The sequence below is a fragment of the Piliocolobus tephrosceles genome, chromosome 2 (assembly GCF_002776525.5).
Source record: "Piliocolobus tephrosceles isolate RC106 chromosome 2, ASM277652v3, whole genome shotgun sequence".
Lineage (NCBI taxonomy): Eukaryota > Metazoa > Chordata > Mammalia > Primates > Cercopithecidae > Piliocolobus > Piliocolobus tephrosceles.
Genome location: NC_045435.1, coordinates 76,632,947 through 76,648,795, shown reverse-complemented (window position 1 = coordinate 76,648,795; position 15,849 = coordinate 76,632,947). Strand labels below are relative to the sequence as shown.

The window sequence follows — 15,849 nt, the reverse complement described above, 5'->3', positions numbered from 1 at the left end:
CTGCCTGCCTTGGTCTCCCAAAGTTCTGGGATTGTAGGTGTGAGCCACCGCACCTGACCAGCAATTTCATCATATAATTTGTTTTATTTCCTTATTAAGTCAGGAACTTTCACCTTTTCTCTTAAACACCTTATGTCCTCTTTTTGGCATATCTGAATTGGCATCATTACTACTCCTGTGCTTTGGGGCTGTTATTAAGGAAAATGAAGGGTTACTTGGGCATAAGCTCTGTGGTTCCACGACAATCAACTTGGTAACAGAGATGGCTACTCAGTTACTAACAGGCAGGTAGTGTAGACAACATGGCTACGCTGGGAAAAGGGAGGATCCACATCCTGGGCAGGACAGAGTGGGACAGCGTGCAATTTTGTCACATGACTCAGAATGTTGTGTAATGAAAACTTATGAATTATTTCTAGAATTTTTCATTTAGTAGTTTCAGACTATGGTAAGCTGTGAAAAGTGAAACTGGAGATAAGAGGGGACTACTGTAGTAGGTTTTCATAAGCATTGGTCAAATACGTCACTAAATTACACTTTTCCTCCCAATATACTGGCTATGCTAGCTCATCATTCCCATTTTCCAGATAAAGCAAGGAACTTAAATCACTCAACCAATGTAACATGGATAATTCAGAGTGGTATTTGTTTGGATGAGACATACAAACACTCGATGCACTAGTGGATCCAGATATGCAGCAAACTGTATGTCTCATCCAAACAAATTTGCTGTATGTCTAGTGCTCTCCTGATCCACTCTATAAATTCCCGGGAACATCTTTTAGTTAACATAGTTGAAAACATGGGTGGTAAAACAGCAGAAAGCAAAACTAACACTGCAAACAGGGATCGACCTCTAAGCCCGGAGGGCCCTGCTGGAAAACCTCTTCTGAGGGGAAAATTGCATTTCAGGGCAGTTCTCAGGATATAATCGCTGATCACCCACACTTCACCCCAGGCGCCATCATATCTGAACCCTTCTGGTTTTTCAGTGGGTAGAAAACTGGTGAGGCAAAAGGGACTAGAGATCTCTGCCAGTTTGATTTCCGCAGGCCTCCTGTTTCTAAAAACATGCTCACCAAGAAATGAAATGAAACTCCTTCTGAAAGGGAGGTTTGTGATGAAGCAAACTTCAGAGATGGAAGCATTTATTCAAAAAGCAATTTCCTTGGCCAGTCATGTACTGTAAGCCTTTTTCCCCCCTGGTGTTTCAGATATTGGTGTTTAAGCAAGAGTGTTCTCCTTTAATCCTAGAGTGATGTCAACCCACAGTACTCAGAACGAGGAATGGGAAGAGACATAGGGCCAATTTCTGCTTTTGTTGGAATCTCCTGAACATTTAGTTTCCTATTTGCTTCTGCTACATATGGCTTCTTTTTTCAAAGGTACCTTGCAGAGTCTTTGGAAGCACAGTGCAGGCAAGGAAACTCTCCGAGGAGAAAGAAAAATCTGCGCTACAAGATGCTACGCAAACACACAACTGAGAGAGGGAGGCAAGCACACAGCACACAACCAATAATGCCCAGCCACAGAATCTTTCTCAACACAACATTGCAGGCAGCAGCAACTGGGTTGTCAAGATAAAACCTATTTGAAGAAGCCGATCTAGCTGGGAGCTTTAAACAATCCAGATCCTCAAGCATTTAAAGCTTATTTCTCTGCAGAATTCATTCAATTATTCAACAAATATGAACATGTATACCCTATGTGGCCACAGGGTATTTCATAGTGTAATAGTAAGCAAGCTGGACAAGGTAGTGCCTTTGGGAGGCTTACATTCTAGGAGAGAAGACAGGCAATTAGCAAGTAATCATCTATCACTACCATGGGAGGGAATAAAAGAGGGAGCTACGTGAGACAATGTGGTCAGACAAGACTGCTCGGAGGAAGGGACAGTCAGCTGAGGACAGGCAAGTGCAAATACCCGAAGGGAAGAAGGAGGCATCTGTATGGTCTGTGCACTGGCTGAAGGCAAGTGCCTGAAGCCGAGTGAGGAAGTTCTCAGATAGAAGGTAGAAGATGAGGTGGAGAAGTAGGAAAATCTCTCTTCCCTTTAGCACTGGAGGCACAAGGGCTAGAAGAAGAGAGAGATTGAATGATTCATTCAGTTACATCACTCTTTTCAAGCACCTACTTTGTGCTGGGCACAGGAGACTATTAAACAGGCAAAGCTGCAATAAATCCCAACTCAGCGAGCTGAAGGTAGAAAGGTCGTCCCAGAACAGCTGGACCCAGCACTGCCTCTGAACATGGGCAATGGCACTTTGGGGCTCAATGTTTGCTTACTGGGTCTCTCACACACCCTAACATCAGCCCTGCCTATAATGAACTTTCCCCAGAAAAGCAGGCGAGCAGCAAGTTATTTACACATGTGGTGACTACCATGGAGTAGCAAGGATGCAGGCTGACCTCGCAGACTTCTTTCTGAATGCACACCATATGTTTGGCAGAGCTAAAAGAGCTACCCCAGCACCATCTAGCCAGGTGCCTGGCACTGGATCTCATATGCTGGCAGATGAAAAATGACTAACATAAAAATCTATATTCCAACGGTACTCACCAGTCCACTGGATTGGTCACGATTCCTTCTTTCTACAATAGGATCATTCTGTCTCTGGTTACAAAACTGCACCCTCTGAAGCTGCTACTCACCCGTTGGAAGTTACATACCCTGTGCAGCCTACAAATCCATTAATTTCTGATGAAGCTGTTCCAATGCCCTTCAAAGAACCTGGCCCATGTGAGTTGCACAAACAAATTAGGAGCCAACCTTTCCCAAATGCCTCTCTCTATTTCACTTAAAAACCCTCTTTAATGAAGACATAAAGCCTTGAATGCAGCTGAAACGCTATGCTTACCATGCATGACAGCAGATCGTCACAGAGGATTTCAAGTGCCTTTTTTTCCTAACCAGAACACTTGAAAGAAACTGAGATTTCCTTGTTATGAGTTCAACTGTTCATTTTATATGCCCTATAATTGACCATACTCCAGAAGTCAGCACAGGCAACAGAGATGTAAGGCAACTGCAAATGCGCACACACACACACACACACACACACACACACACAGAGAGAGAGAGAGAGAGAGAGAGAGAGAGAGAGAGAGAGAGAGACAAAGGGCTTTGGCATAGTGAAAAATTAAAATGCAATGCCAGGCTTGGGACTATTCTGAAGCCTCAGGTTAGGAAAGCAATACCCTCACCTTTCTCAGCTGCCTACTATGCACCTAACCCTCCAATTATTTATGGCTGAGATGCTCAAGATGTACTGGAGAAAGAGCCATGCCTGAGAGATACATAAAGCTGAAAATATTATTGAGAGTTATAACTTCATGAATGAAAAACCTATAAAAATCACTTAAGCATCCTAATCTTTTAGTTAATCTCACCTCAGTGCCACTCAAGGGTTTAAAGGAGTTTCATTGGTTGGTTTTTAAAGGACAAAGATAAAAATGCTTTGAAATAACTAATTATAATTTCAGGTATCTATGTAAAGGTCCAGACACAAATATTTGAAAATGGCCTGTTCCTAGAATCAGCGATTGACACAGATCTTTAAAACGTTCTAGCCCAAACATCCATGTGACATTTGTATCCCTTCGGCCATATTGCTTTCAAGGCTTCAATGCTCCAGGAAAGAGGATCTTACTGCAGTACTGCTAGATTTAGGTGGAGATCAAAATCACCAATGTTTGAAAGTTATATTTTTACATTAACTTGATCAAGAGTTAGAACTTGGACTTACTACTCAGATAGTCTGATCCTTCATTGACAAGCTGTACTGAGAAACCATTCTGTGGGCTAAAGAGGATATGGACTCCCAGGATTGCTCTGGCATTGCTGTTGAGAAGATATATTGGAATAACCTCTTTAGAAAACAGTTTAGCATTACCTCTTAAAGCTGACATCTGCGATACCCCACAATCCAACAACATTACTCCCAGGTATATTACCAAGAGAAATTCTCATATGTGTACAAGAAGACATGCATGAAAATGTTCAAAGAAACTCTGATTAAAATAGACAGAACCTAGTAATAACCAGCATCCCATCAGACAGTAGATAAATAAACTGTGATATGTTCACATAATTAAATACCATGGCTCAAGCAAAATAAATGTTTGATAGTGACACACAGCTCATAGGGACAAATCTTAACAATATATTAATTTTAAAAATTCCCTAAAGACAATAAAAATATATGCATTTTAGGAATCCATAAAGATGCCTAAAACTATATGAAAAGTCACAAAGCAATGGTGAGCATGGGATTGAGGATGCTGGATGGCTCCATGTGAGGAGACAAGGGATGGTTTTTTTGTGTGGGACTATCGTATTGTTACATGTGGGATAGTAGCAAAAACATAGCTTTTGTTCTGGGCAATGGGTTTGCAGATACTCATTAATCATCATTAAACATAACTACTTACACAACTAAAGAGAAGGAGGTCATGATGGAAGACAAACAAAAACACCATCCTTGGGAGGTATGTAAGATTACAACATTGGATGACTGCAATTTTCCTCAAGATAGAAATCCAGCTCCCATTCCAAAATGTCCACAAAACTTGCAACATAGTAGCATTTGCCATATAAAAGCACTAGAGTTATTAATTGGATTCCAGATGTCTGAAATTGATGTATCCCTTCACTGAATCCCGACTAGGATCTATTTTGGGTACAGCACTTCACACAGGTTGCTGTTCTTAATTAAAACTTCTCTGACTTAAGAGTTTTATGTCTGTGAGATAGTCATCCAAATGTTCTCCTCTCCAGAAATGCGCTCTTAAGTTTTATTTTCACAGCAAAATGCTTGCCTAGATTTTAATAAACATGTCCGCAGTAGTAATATAAATTTCACATGCTTTCCACATTTCATAATCTCTTTAGTCCTTTTGTTTATGTTGATTCCCACACCAAGAAGGCTGCTTGGAAGGCTTTGCAGCTCTGTCTCCATTTCTTCTGCCTATCGTTGGGGAATGAAACAGCATACTGATTGCTATTTGGGTAGGAAACACAGACAAGACATTGAAAGAAGTAACTAATTTCCAAGCAATTTTGCTGCTTTCTGTCTTTTTGATTTTGGCAATAACTGACCCTAGTTCATTGACATTAGAGTGAAGCCTAGTAGCCAATTTATTGCTTCAAAATCTGTGAGTGTTCCTAATTGGTTATCAGACTGTGTCTACCAGATGCCAAAATTAAATTTCTTTTACATCAGGAAAAGTGATTTTCTGGCATCCCAGATGCAAAACAACCCCCTGATTAACTGTTCTTTCACATTGCAAATGGTTATTTGGGCCTTGGGTGGAGAGAAAAACTCATCTACTTACAACAAGAGGGTTCAAATTCTAGACTTAATCCTTCAGTCAAAATGCAGATAAACACAAGGAACAAATACTACTCTATGAAAAAATGGAGAGTTGGACTGGGCCTGGTGGCTCACGCCTGTAATCGCAGCACTTTGGGAGGCTGAGGCGGGCGGATCACCTGAGGTCAGGAATTTGAGACCAGCCTGGCCAACATGGTGAAACCCTATCTGTACTGAAAATGCAAAAATTAGCTGGGTGGGGTGGTGGACACCTGTAATCCCAGTTATTCAGGAGGCTGAGGCAGGAGAATTGCTTGAACCCGGGAGGTGAAGGTTGTAGTGAGGCGAGATTGCATCATTGCACTCTAGCCTGGGCAACAGAGTGAGAGTCTGTCTCAAAAAAAAAAAAAAAAAAAAGAAAGAAAGAAAAGAAAAATGGAGTAGTGCTCCTGGCTGAAGGAGAGATGCCCTCGGTCCAATGCTGGGGAACTTTTTGCTCCAGGAAAGTGGAAACATCAAAGGACTGGAGCCCAACATTAAGGATGGCATAATTATGTTGTTGTTATTAATTGTTATTTTTAATGGAGCTCTATTGAGTGCTTGCTCTCTGGCACTGTGGTAAGTGCCAGGTACAAACATGATTTCATTTACTCTTCATAAGATTACCTACCCCATCCATGGTGCTGTCATTTCCATTTTTAGATGAGGAAGTTAAAGCTTAGAGATGTGATCCTCATAGCTAGTAGGCAGTTGGGACTCCAGGGTCCCAACTCCCTTTCTGTCTATTCCCTCTCCTCATATAATAATACATAACATTTGCTAAGCAATATAGACTAAATTGAGGCTCTAACTTAAAGCTCATTTGCATACAGAATGTTACTTGATGAACTCTAGGGTAGGTAGAGGTACAATATTATTATCCCCATTTTATAGAGAAGGGAACAAAGGCCCAGGGAGATTCAGTGAATTGCTTGAGTCTTCTGCCATGTTGGACTAAAAGCCTCAGTGTTGCTCTACTAAAAAGGTCCCTCAATTAAATGTAACAAGGGTGGCCTGCATCTAGTCTCTGAATTGGAACGTCACAACTGACAAAGCTTATATTGTGGGTTCTCTTATTTAAAAAGCAGAAATTCTAGGTAATGTTCCAGTGCAATCTCAACCCCATCTCCTAATCCTTGGCATCAAATGCTCTGGTTCTGAGTTATTGGTCCTGGACATGGTTTTCTTGGCACAGTAGTAGGCCCTTACTATTTTACTTTCATCTCTCAACCCTTTGTCCTGTCTGTTTCCATCTCATGTGAGTAGGAGTTATTCTTTAAACAACTGCCTTGTGTTTCACTACCAGCCCTTTGCACATACTATTCTCCCTGAATGGATGACATTTCTTCCCCTGATCTCCCAACACTGGACTTAGGTGGCCCTCCAAGGTGGTCCCATTTCAGGACACGTATTGTACATGCCTTCTAATTTATCTACCACTCTAAATTATAGGTTTCCTGGGGGCAAAATCATGCCTTTTCACAATAGCCAATCTTTTCTTTGACTTCTCAGACATCAATGTCATATGGTTCAATCTCATACCTTAACGACCTTATAAAACCAAAACTAGGCACATAGAAGAGGTTCACTAAATACTTCTTGCCCAAATAAACCAATCACAGTAGATATTCAGAAAGATGACACAGTTATACCATCCTCAGTCCTCAAATAAGAGTTTAATTATGTTATCTAAACCATGTGATATACTAGTGAGGCAGGAACAGAGGTACACATTGTAAAAGAGATCCAGAACAAAATAAGATTTCTCTGTAGCCTTCACCAATCTGAAAATGTAACTATATTTACTGAATCAAACTCTTACGGCATGATAAACTTACAAAGAATCACGGTAGACAGCCTAACCTTGAGTACCTCCAGTCTTTGTCCCTGGATCCCAGATAACAGTATCCTTCCCTCTTTTAAGGAAAGCTGGAAAGAAAACTACTCCTCCAGCAGAAGGGCAAATGAAAGGTATTTGTGCATGCACACAGAGGTTGGCATCCTACCCTGATTTGTGGCCCATAAATAATGTCAATTTCATTATTTCAGAGGATAGAAAATCACCAAGGAAGCTGACCTCTGGCTGTCTCACAGCTAATCATCTTTTGAGGGAGAAACTTGAGAGGAAACAGAGACAGGCTGGAACACCAGGCTGTGGCTTGGAGTGTGTTTTGGGTGGTCTGCCAACCAATGAGAACCCATGGTCATGTGCCCTCTCTGTGCTGGCCCCACAGTGACACCTGCTCACCCTCCATTGGGTAAGATGGGAACCTGCATCCCACCCTGTAGAAGGCTTGGCTGGATGCCTGCTGGTTTCTACAAAGTTCCTTCTCATTGTGTGCACTCTTCTACATGGCTTCTTAATTGTGCATGTGCACAGGCTGTGTCGAATGGAGTTGCCTTTGCCTCTGCTCACCACGTATTACATTTTTAATCAGTATATATAATTACTTACCGCAAGCTGCCAGGCCAGATTTTCTGAGCATTAGTCTAATTAACTTAAGCTTGATAATTACGTTTCAGATACCATAGCAGTACACACGGAACGGCAGACTTTGCCGCCAGCTTATTTGATTCCAGTAACACATTTTCTCAGATACTGGACTAATTTTGATTTTTTTTTTTTAAATGGCCATCCGATAATTATTTTGGTTTCAAAATTTCCCCTCAGATAAAATCATTCTGCTGTTTAGGACAGCGTCTCAAATGATTAACATGGATTGAACTGTTATAGTATGTTTCTGTGTATTTTTACACACACAAATCTGTTTTTACTAATACAAATTCAAAAACTGAGGAGAAATGAGAGTACAAGCAATTCTGATGGTCAAATGACAAAACTGTCCATGTTTCAACTGCACTATGCATTGCCTTTCCCATTTCAATTTGGGTTGATGAAAAACAAGAGACAAGGTAAAGCAAAACAAAACTAAACAAAACACAGAAAAATGCCCAGACTTGTAAGGGAGAAAGGTCAGCTTCTGGTTGAACGAGGGCATGATAAATTCCCACACTAATAAGGCTCAATTCACCTAGGGCTTACCATGTGCCAGGCACTCCAAAAAGCACTTTTTTTTGTGGACTATCTCATCTAGTCATCCTAACAACCCTACGTGGTAGTTATTACTATAGGTTGAATTGCATCCTCCAGAAATATATGTTGAAGCCCTAAACCACGGTGTCTCAGAATGTAACTTGGTTTGGAAATAGGGTCATTGCAGAGGTAATCAGGTTAAAATAAGGGCATTAGGGTCGGCCTTAATCTAATATGACTGATGTCCTTATGCAAAGGAAAAATTTGGACCCAGCAGCAGCCATGCACACAAAGCGATTAAGTGAAGATGAAGGCAAAGATTGGGGTGACGGATCTCTAAGCCATGGAATGCCAAAGACTGTCAGCAAACTCCCAGCAGTGAGGTGGAGACACTGAACAGATCCTCCCTTAGAGCCTTTGGAAGGAACAACTCAGCTGACACCTTCACCTCGGGCTTATGGTGGCCAGAACTACAAAACAAATTTCCATTGTTTAAGCCACCCACCCAGGTTGTGGTACTTGATCACAGCAGTCCTAGCCCTCTAATACATATAGCCTGGTTACCACTACTCCCCATTTCACAGATGCCAAGGCTCAGAAAAGCTATGTGATGTGTCCAAGTCCGCACAGCTGTCAAGTGGCAGGGAAGGAGTCCACAACAGGCCTTTCTGACTCCCACGTTCAGCCCTTGACATCACCCATGCTTGTGCCACTCTGCTTCTGCCCAGAATGCGGAAAGAATCAATACAACAAATCCCAGAAGTGGATGAAGCACTATGAACACTGTAATGCTTCTAAGGTAAAAGTCAAGCTTAGATGGTGCCTGTTTCCATATTTGCACATAGCCTCTTTTATTTAAAACATAAATAACTGCTTGAAATACCTGCATTCTAGTTTTAGAGGGCAGCAACATAGAATTTAAATTTTCTTAGGGTGAGGGTAGTGGGATTATTTTATTCTCTTCTCACGTAAGAGAATGGACCAAAAATACCACTTATCAATTAGAAAAGACAACAAATAACAGAACACGACTCAATGAATAGAAATGCAGAAGGAAGAACAGGTGGGCTTTCCCAAGATGTCATAATAGATGGAAGGAGAGCAAGAGAGAATGAACCTGCTCTATAAAGGCCAAAGACAGGAAATGAGAATCATTCTGGGGAAAAGATACAACCTTGATCCAGGAGGAAAAGCATGGGAATATGATAAAACAAAAAAAAAAGACAATTCTCCAAGAATATCTCCTGGAATAGATCCAAAAGAAAGCTAGACACCAGATAAAGACGGGAGCTCAGGTTCATTGAGGGCCTATTACATTTGGGGTATGTTTGAGGGTGAAACCAACCCCTATAGAGTGTTGTGAAGTAGAAGCTATCGCCTCCCACTTTGCAGATGGGGAAATAAAGTTCTAAGCAGTCAAATTAGCTCAAGGTCAGCTACTCCTTGGCCCAGCAAATCACTGGAAAAGTCGACATGGAAGAACAGCACAAAGGGTTGTCCTAAGGAGAATGACTTTCCTTCTTCAGACTAGTAGTGTCTCTATGTCTGTCGGGAACATGCACAAGCTCACATTCAAGACACAGACTTCTCATGATAAAAAAAAAAAAAAAAAATTCACAAATTACCTCTAAGTTGCTCTAAAACGGGAGTGCTTATCATTTTTAGGCACGTCAGCTCTTTTGAGAATCTGATCGAAGCTGTGTATGACTCCTTTCCCTAGAAAAATGTGCACACACGCATACATGCATACACTTTACTTGAAATTTCCAGAGGGTTTGTATACCCTCAGGGATCCATGAGTCACAGCTTTAAAACCCACAAAGGATACATCTGCCTCCAAGGAGCCCAGCAACTTTATGACACTACTAAAACACATCACGTGCACTCGCATGACCTTGACCAGGACACTCCCCCTCCGCGATCACTGGCTTGCATCTCCATGTTAGCACACCCACCTCCACCACCGTTGGGGAGCTCTGCTGTGCTTCATTGATCTACATTCACTGATCTACCTTCCAGGCCCCACATAAAGCAGGTATAAAGTGAATGTTAAGTGAACTTGGAGTTAGAAGACCTGAACTTGAGCTCTGTCACTCCCTCCGGGTCATGTTATTTCATCTCCTTGAATCTCACTTTTATCACCCATACTATTACGCAGAAATCACCCCAGTTTGCCTCACCTTTTCTGAAGGATTGCTGGAAGGAAGATGATATGCAACAATGCAGGTGGAAGCCACTTAGAATAGTAACAGTGAACACTGTGTGCAAACACTGTTTTAAACACTTTACATTTATTCATTAATCTTCATGACCATCTTATCCGGGCGGCAGTGTTAGTATCCCCATTTCAGACATGAGGAAGCTGAGCACAGAAAGGTCTGGAAACTGGCCCAGGTAGGCACAGGGCTGGGATGCAAATACCGGCAGGTTGGTGCCAAGGCCAGCTCTCGTAACCACTGTGCGTAGTGCCTCTTCAGGACAGGCAATGCCATAACAATGTCTAAAATTATCCTAACGAGAAGACAAAAGAACGCTGTGGGCCTTCTATGAACGTTAGTGGAGTCTGGAGGTGTGGGGTTTGCAGGGCTTTAGATTTAGGCCATCCAGAAGAGCTCAGTGTTACAACTGCAACTAGCTTGTGCATCGACAACTCCAAATTCAGCCCTGTGGTGGCCAGCAAATATCCAGGGAGAAAAGCAGCAGCCTCATGAAGGAGGTGTAGGGCCAGGACCCTCTCTCAAAGCTCATTCGCATGTACTTACTTTAACTGCCACAGTGAACACATCTATAGGCTTTCCAGCTTGTGGCTTACCTGCCTGTGACCACAAAGCTCATATGATACCACACGTCCTCTTTTTCCTACTTCAAACAATGCTCATCTCCCTCCTCTGAATTTTTTGGAGAGTTTCCACCTTAAGGTTTTCAAGGGGTCCACAATTCAGATGTATCTCGGGTGGAAATCTTATTCTGAAGGCCCCTGTCTTTATTCTCATGCAGTCAAAGCATAGTAGTTGACAAGCAGGCTGGGGACAGAGCCGTGATCAAGCTTTAAGTCTTGCCTGCCCAGAGCTCACAGCCCTGGTGGGTGACCCGGAAAATATGCAGGCACCTGCAAAAAGTCCGTAAAGTGCTGTGATGAGGAAAATATGGGCAACTGTGGGAGTCACAGGAAAAGGGCACTTAATCCAGCATGGGGAGAGGGAGACCCTAGAGGGTCCGAAAAGCTGCGTGTCTTCTCTGCCTTTGTATTGTCACAAAAATCTAGAAGTCCTCATGAGCTCAATGTTAAGTGTTTGCATGCTTTGACTCACTTAATCGAAAACATTTTAAAAATCCTGCTTAGAGCATTTTCCACCCACCGTTCCCTGAGTTAGCTCCTTCTCACCCTCTGGGTCTCAATTTCAGTGTAACTCCCTCTTTTCATGAAGCCTTCCTGGAGCACCCTATACTGCCTGGCACCTCCTGTACCATCTTCCTGCACTTCCTTCCCAGGGAGGCAGTCTTCATCTTGCTGTCCGGAGTGTGGACTGCAGGCCAACGTCACCTGGTGGCTTGTTAGAAAAGCAGAACGTAAGGCCCCAGCCCCAGTGATTCCTCAATACTTTAAAGCTGCCTCGCCCAGGACCTTAGCTATCAGTCCCATGTGGCTACCAGGCCCTTGTAACATGGCTTGTCTGAACTGAGAGGTACTGCAGGTGTAAAATACATACCAGATTTAGGAGACAGTGTGAAGAAGACTGTAAAATAGCTCATTAATAATGATTTCATTTTAATTACCTACTGAAATAATATTCATTATATTTTGGATTAAATAAAATATTACAATTAATTTTATCTTTTTTTAATATGGCTACTATAAAACTGAAAGTCACATGTGTGGCTCCCATTATATTTACGTTGGACAGGGCTGCCCTACAGTGTGAGATGCGCTGGTCTAGGATAATGATCAAGAACAGGCATTGGCAGACGACAGCTAATGGGTCAAATCTGGCCAGGTGCCTGATTTACTAAAGGGGCTTTTATTGGAACACAGTCACACTCACTCATTTACTGACTGTCTTTGGCTGCTTTGGGGCTACAGCAGCAGAGTTGAGGATTTGCGACAGAAACTGAATAGCCTGAAGAGCTTAAAATATTTACCATCTGGCCCTTTTTAGAGAAAGTATGAAGACCTCAGTCGAGAGCATTCATTCCAGAATTGGACTGATTGGCTTAGAATCATATCTCTACCACTTTTTGGTGTGTGAGGTTCGGCAAGGTACCTCACCTGTCTGTGCCTCAATGTTTGTATCTGAAAACAGAGGATGAGCATGCATACCTTATAGAGTTATGAAGATTAAAGGAGTTGATATATGTGAACTTCCTTAAATAGTGCCTTACACATAGTAGGTTCTCAATAAATGTTAGCCACCATTACTATTACTGCTAGCAGTAACCACAAATTGTAATGATACATTTTTGTTTTATCTTTTTTTCCTGTCTCCCCATCAAACTATAGACCCTAGGACAGTGGCAACATTTTCTGTCTTGTTCTAGCTGTTTAAGCCAGTTAAACAGCCCACAGTTGAGATTCAATATATATTTGTTGCATGAATGAAGTGTAGAGGAGGGAAGTAATTTTCCTAAGGCTCCATGGCCAGAAAGTGGCCAGGACTTGACTTGAATGTGGTTCTGTCTGCTTGCCAAACTCCAACTCTTCACTTCTCCTGCTGCACCAAGTGTAGTACATAGACCAGTGACATCTGCATCACTCGGGAGCTTGTTAGAAACGCCGGAGCTTAGGCTCCATCTCAGACCAACTGAAAAACTCTATTTTAACAAAATCGCCAAGAAATTCATAGGCACATTAAGGTTTGAGAAGCAATGCTCTGGGCTATAACTCCCAGTTTCGACTAATGTGCTTATTTATTCCACAAGCAATTAATTTAGCATCAGTCATTCCACAGAGCTTTCTGTTTGGACCCCCTAATTCCAGAGCTGACGATTTCTATTCATTCCAATGAATAGAGTGTTTAGGGTCTGCCCTGGGGGTGTTTAGGGTCTGCAATGAATGGCCATGTGCTGTGTCAGAAGTGCCCTTTCTTCTACCAGGTTCAAACCACTGCAATGCTGGATTGACCTCTCTGCACAGAAATCTGCTTAACATTCCTTACCCGCCTCTAGTGACCAGGCCACAGGCTCCGGCAGATGCAGAAGGTCTGAAAATCTACTTGTAAGTACTTTTCCTCTAGGTGCCTACCTCAGTGAATTGGTTCTCCTGTGCATTTTATACATCAGTGGTTGCACCACTCAAACACACCATCCATTTCCAAGTTTAACAGCTTAGGCACCCTCCTTTTTGATTTTATAAATGCAAGCAAATCATCTCCCACTCATATTATAAACCAATTAAAATTCTCCTCACACTTTTTAAAAAACTTGTCACCTGGCTCAAAGGTCCTTAGCTCTTTTCTTAGAAACTGGCCCCTATGTGAGGATGAGGGTGTTTAAAATTAGCAGGAAACCTTAGAATGGTTTCCCCTTTGTCACAGCCGGAAGTTTCAAACTGTGGTCATCAGATGAACGCTTTAAATTAGAAAAAGTCTGATTAGCATAATTCTTGAAGGTCTGAACTCTAAACTCACAGATGGCCTCTGAGAGGATGGATGGTACAGAAAGGAGATTAGGATAAATCTAATTAGTTAGGGGGTGTTCTCATTTCTCAAGTGGTGAGCAATGGAGAAGAAGTGATGGATGGATAGATGGAGATAATGAAGCCCCATTAAAGTCTTTTTGATTCTCATTCTCCATGATGGAGCACATTATCCCATTAATGTTTCTGTGAGCTAACGCAGCCAAAGTTTGGTGCTGTGACCACGAAAATGAATTTCAATTGCCTGCCCAGCTCCTTACATGTGTCCACAGGATTTAAATGAGCCTGAAAACTGTATTCCTGCTGAGAAGCCCATCCTGGCAGCATGGGCTAGAAGCCCTCCCCTTTGGGAATGGGCCTTCCTCCTGGCTGGTTTCTAACAGCACTCAGGCCAGAGTCCCGTAGTTTTCCTGCTCCGGGGTTCTACAACTTGAATTTTCTCTGAAATGGGCTGTGGCTTGCATGTATTTCTGTGTACTGAGACAGACTGCTGCTGTTCTCTTCAGTGGCGGTGACAGCTACAAGTGCTCTCCATCACACCCTGATTAGCGACTTGAGGGCAGGGTCCAAAAACGAAAAGTGGCAAGACAGGCCCATGACTCAGTCACAGAGATGTGACATAAATAATAATACAGGACATTGCACAGGCTATGTGCAAAATAAGGGCCTGACTGGCTCCACCAGCTCAGAGAACAGTGAGACAGTGATGGGCCATCCAGGAAACAGCAAGGAAAGCGGGGAGACCGCTTGGGATTTGAAAAAAGACCCACGTGCCCCCTGATGCCAGCAGCCTCCTAAATGGTCCCCTTGCTTCCACTCTTGAGTCCCTACAGTCCAGCATCATTTAAGAACATAAATCAGATCAAATGATTCTCCCTTTCAATAATAATCAGAGCTGACATTTATTGAGCACTTATGTGTGCTCAGCACTGATCCAAGCACATTGCATATATTATTTCATCTAATTTCACAACAGCCCTGTATGGTATTAATATCATTCCTTTATTACAGATGAGGAAATTAAGGCACAAAGAGGTGACCTGGCCCAATCAGTAGCAGAATTTATCGACAAGCTCAGGTTTCTTGACTTCAGAACTCAGATTCTTAACCTATAACTCCTGTTCCATGTTCATTCCATGCCCTCCCACCACACATGGAATAAAATCTAAACTCCTCTCTGACCTCATTTTGTTCCAGTGTCTCTGATGCTCACTGTGCTCTTGTCGCATTCTCCAAGAACTCCAAGCACGGTCCACGTCTAGGCCCCTTGCACTTGTAGCTGCCTCTGTCTGCTTAGAAAGGATTTCCCTTCTCCCATATCCACCTTCGAAATGTCAGGGGGGTCCAGGCTTGACTGTCAGCTCTTTTACTTTATTCTATTGTTCTTCCCAACCAGGTGGTCTCATTCAAGGCCATGGCTTTAAATACTATCTCCTATGATTCCCAAATTTATGTTTCTAGCCTGGAATGTTTAATGAGTTCCAACCATGCATGTTTAATGGCTCATCTGATCTTTCCTCTTGCACGTGTAGTGGGCACCTATATTTACCATCACCCAAAGAGAACCCCTGACTTGTAAGTCTCCTACCCTACTTCAGTCTGTAAAGTAAATAGCACTATCATCCAGTTGGTTACTCAAGCCAAAACCCAGCAATTCTTCTTAGCTTCTGAGCCTTTGCACCCAATTCCATGAACAAATTCTACCTGCTTCCAAGGCACATCCCAAAGGGCCTATTTCTCTCTCCTCCACTATATCATCTCTGATGTAAACCACTGTGATAATTTTGCTTGCACTTTTACCTTTCTTTAAACCAGCCAGAGAGTGATCTGTT

The 15,849-nt window shown here is 42.4% G+C and overlaps 1 protein-coding gene across 2 annotated transcripts in view; it reads right to left on the bottom strand.

Moving 5' to 3' along the window:
* The window catches only part of FHIT (fragile histidine triad diadenosine triphosphatase), a 1,513,705-nt gene that overhangs the window by 18,721 nt on the left and 1,479,135 nt on the right, over window positions 1-15,849 (bottom strand). The window lies entirely within an intron of this gene.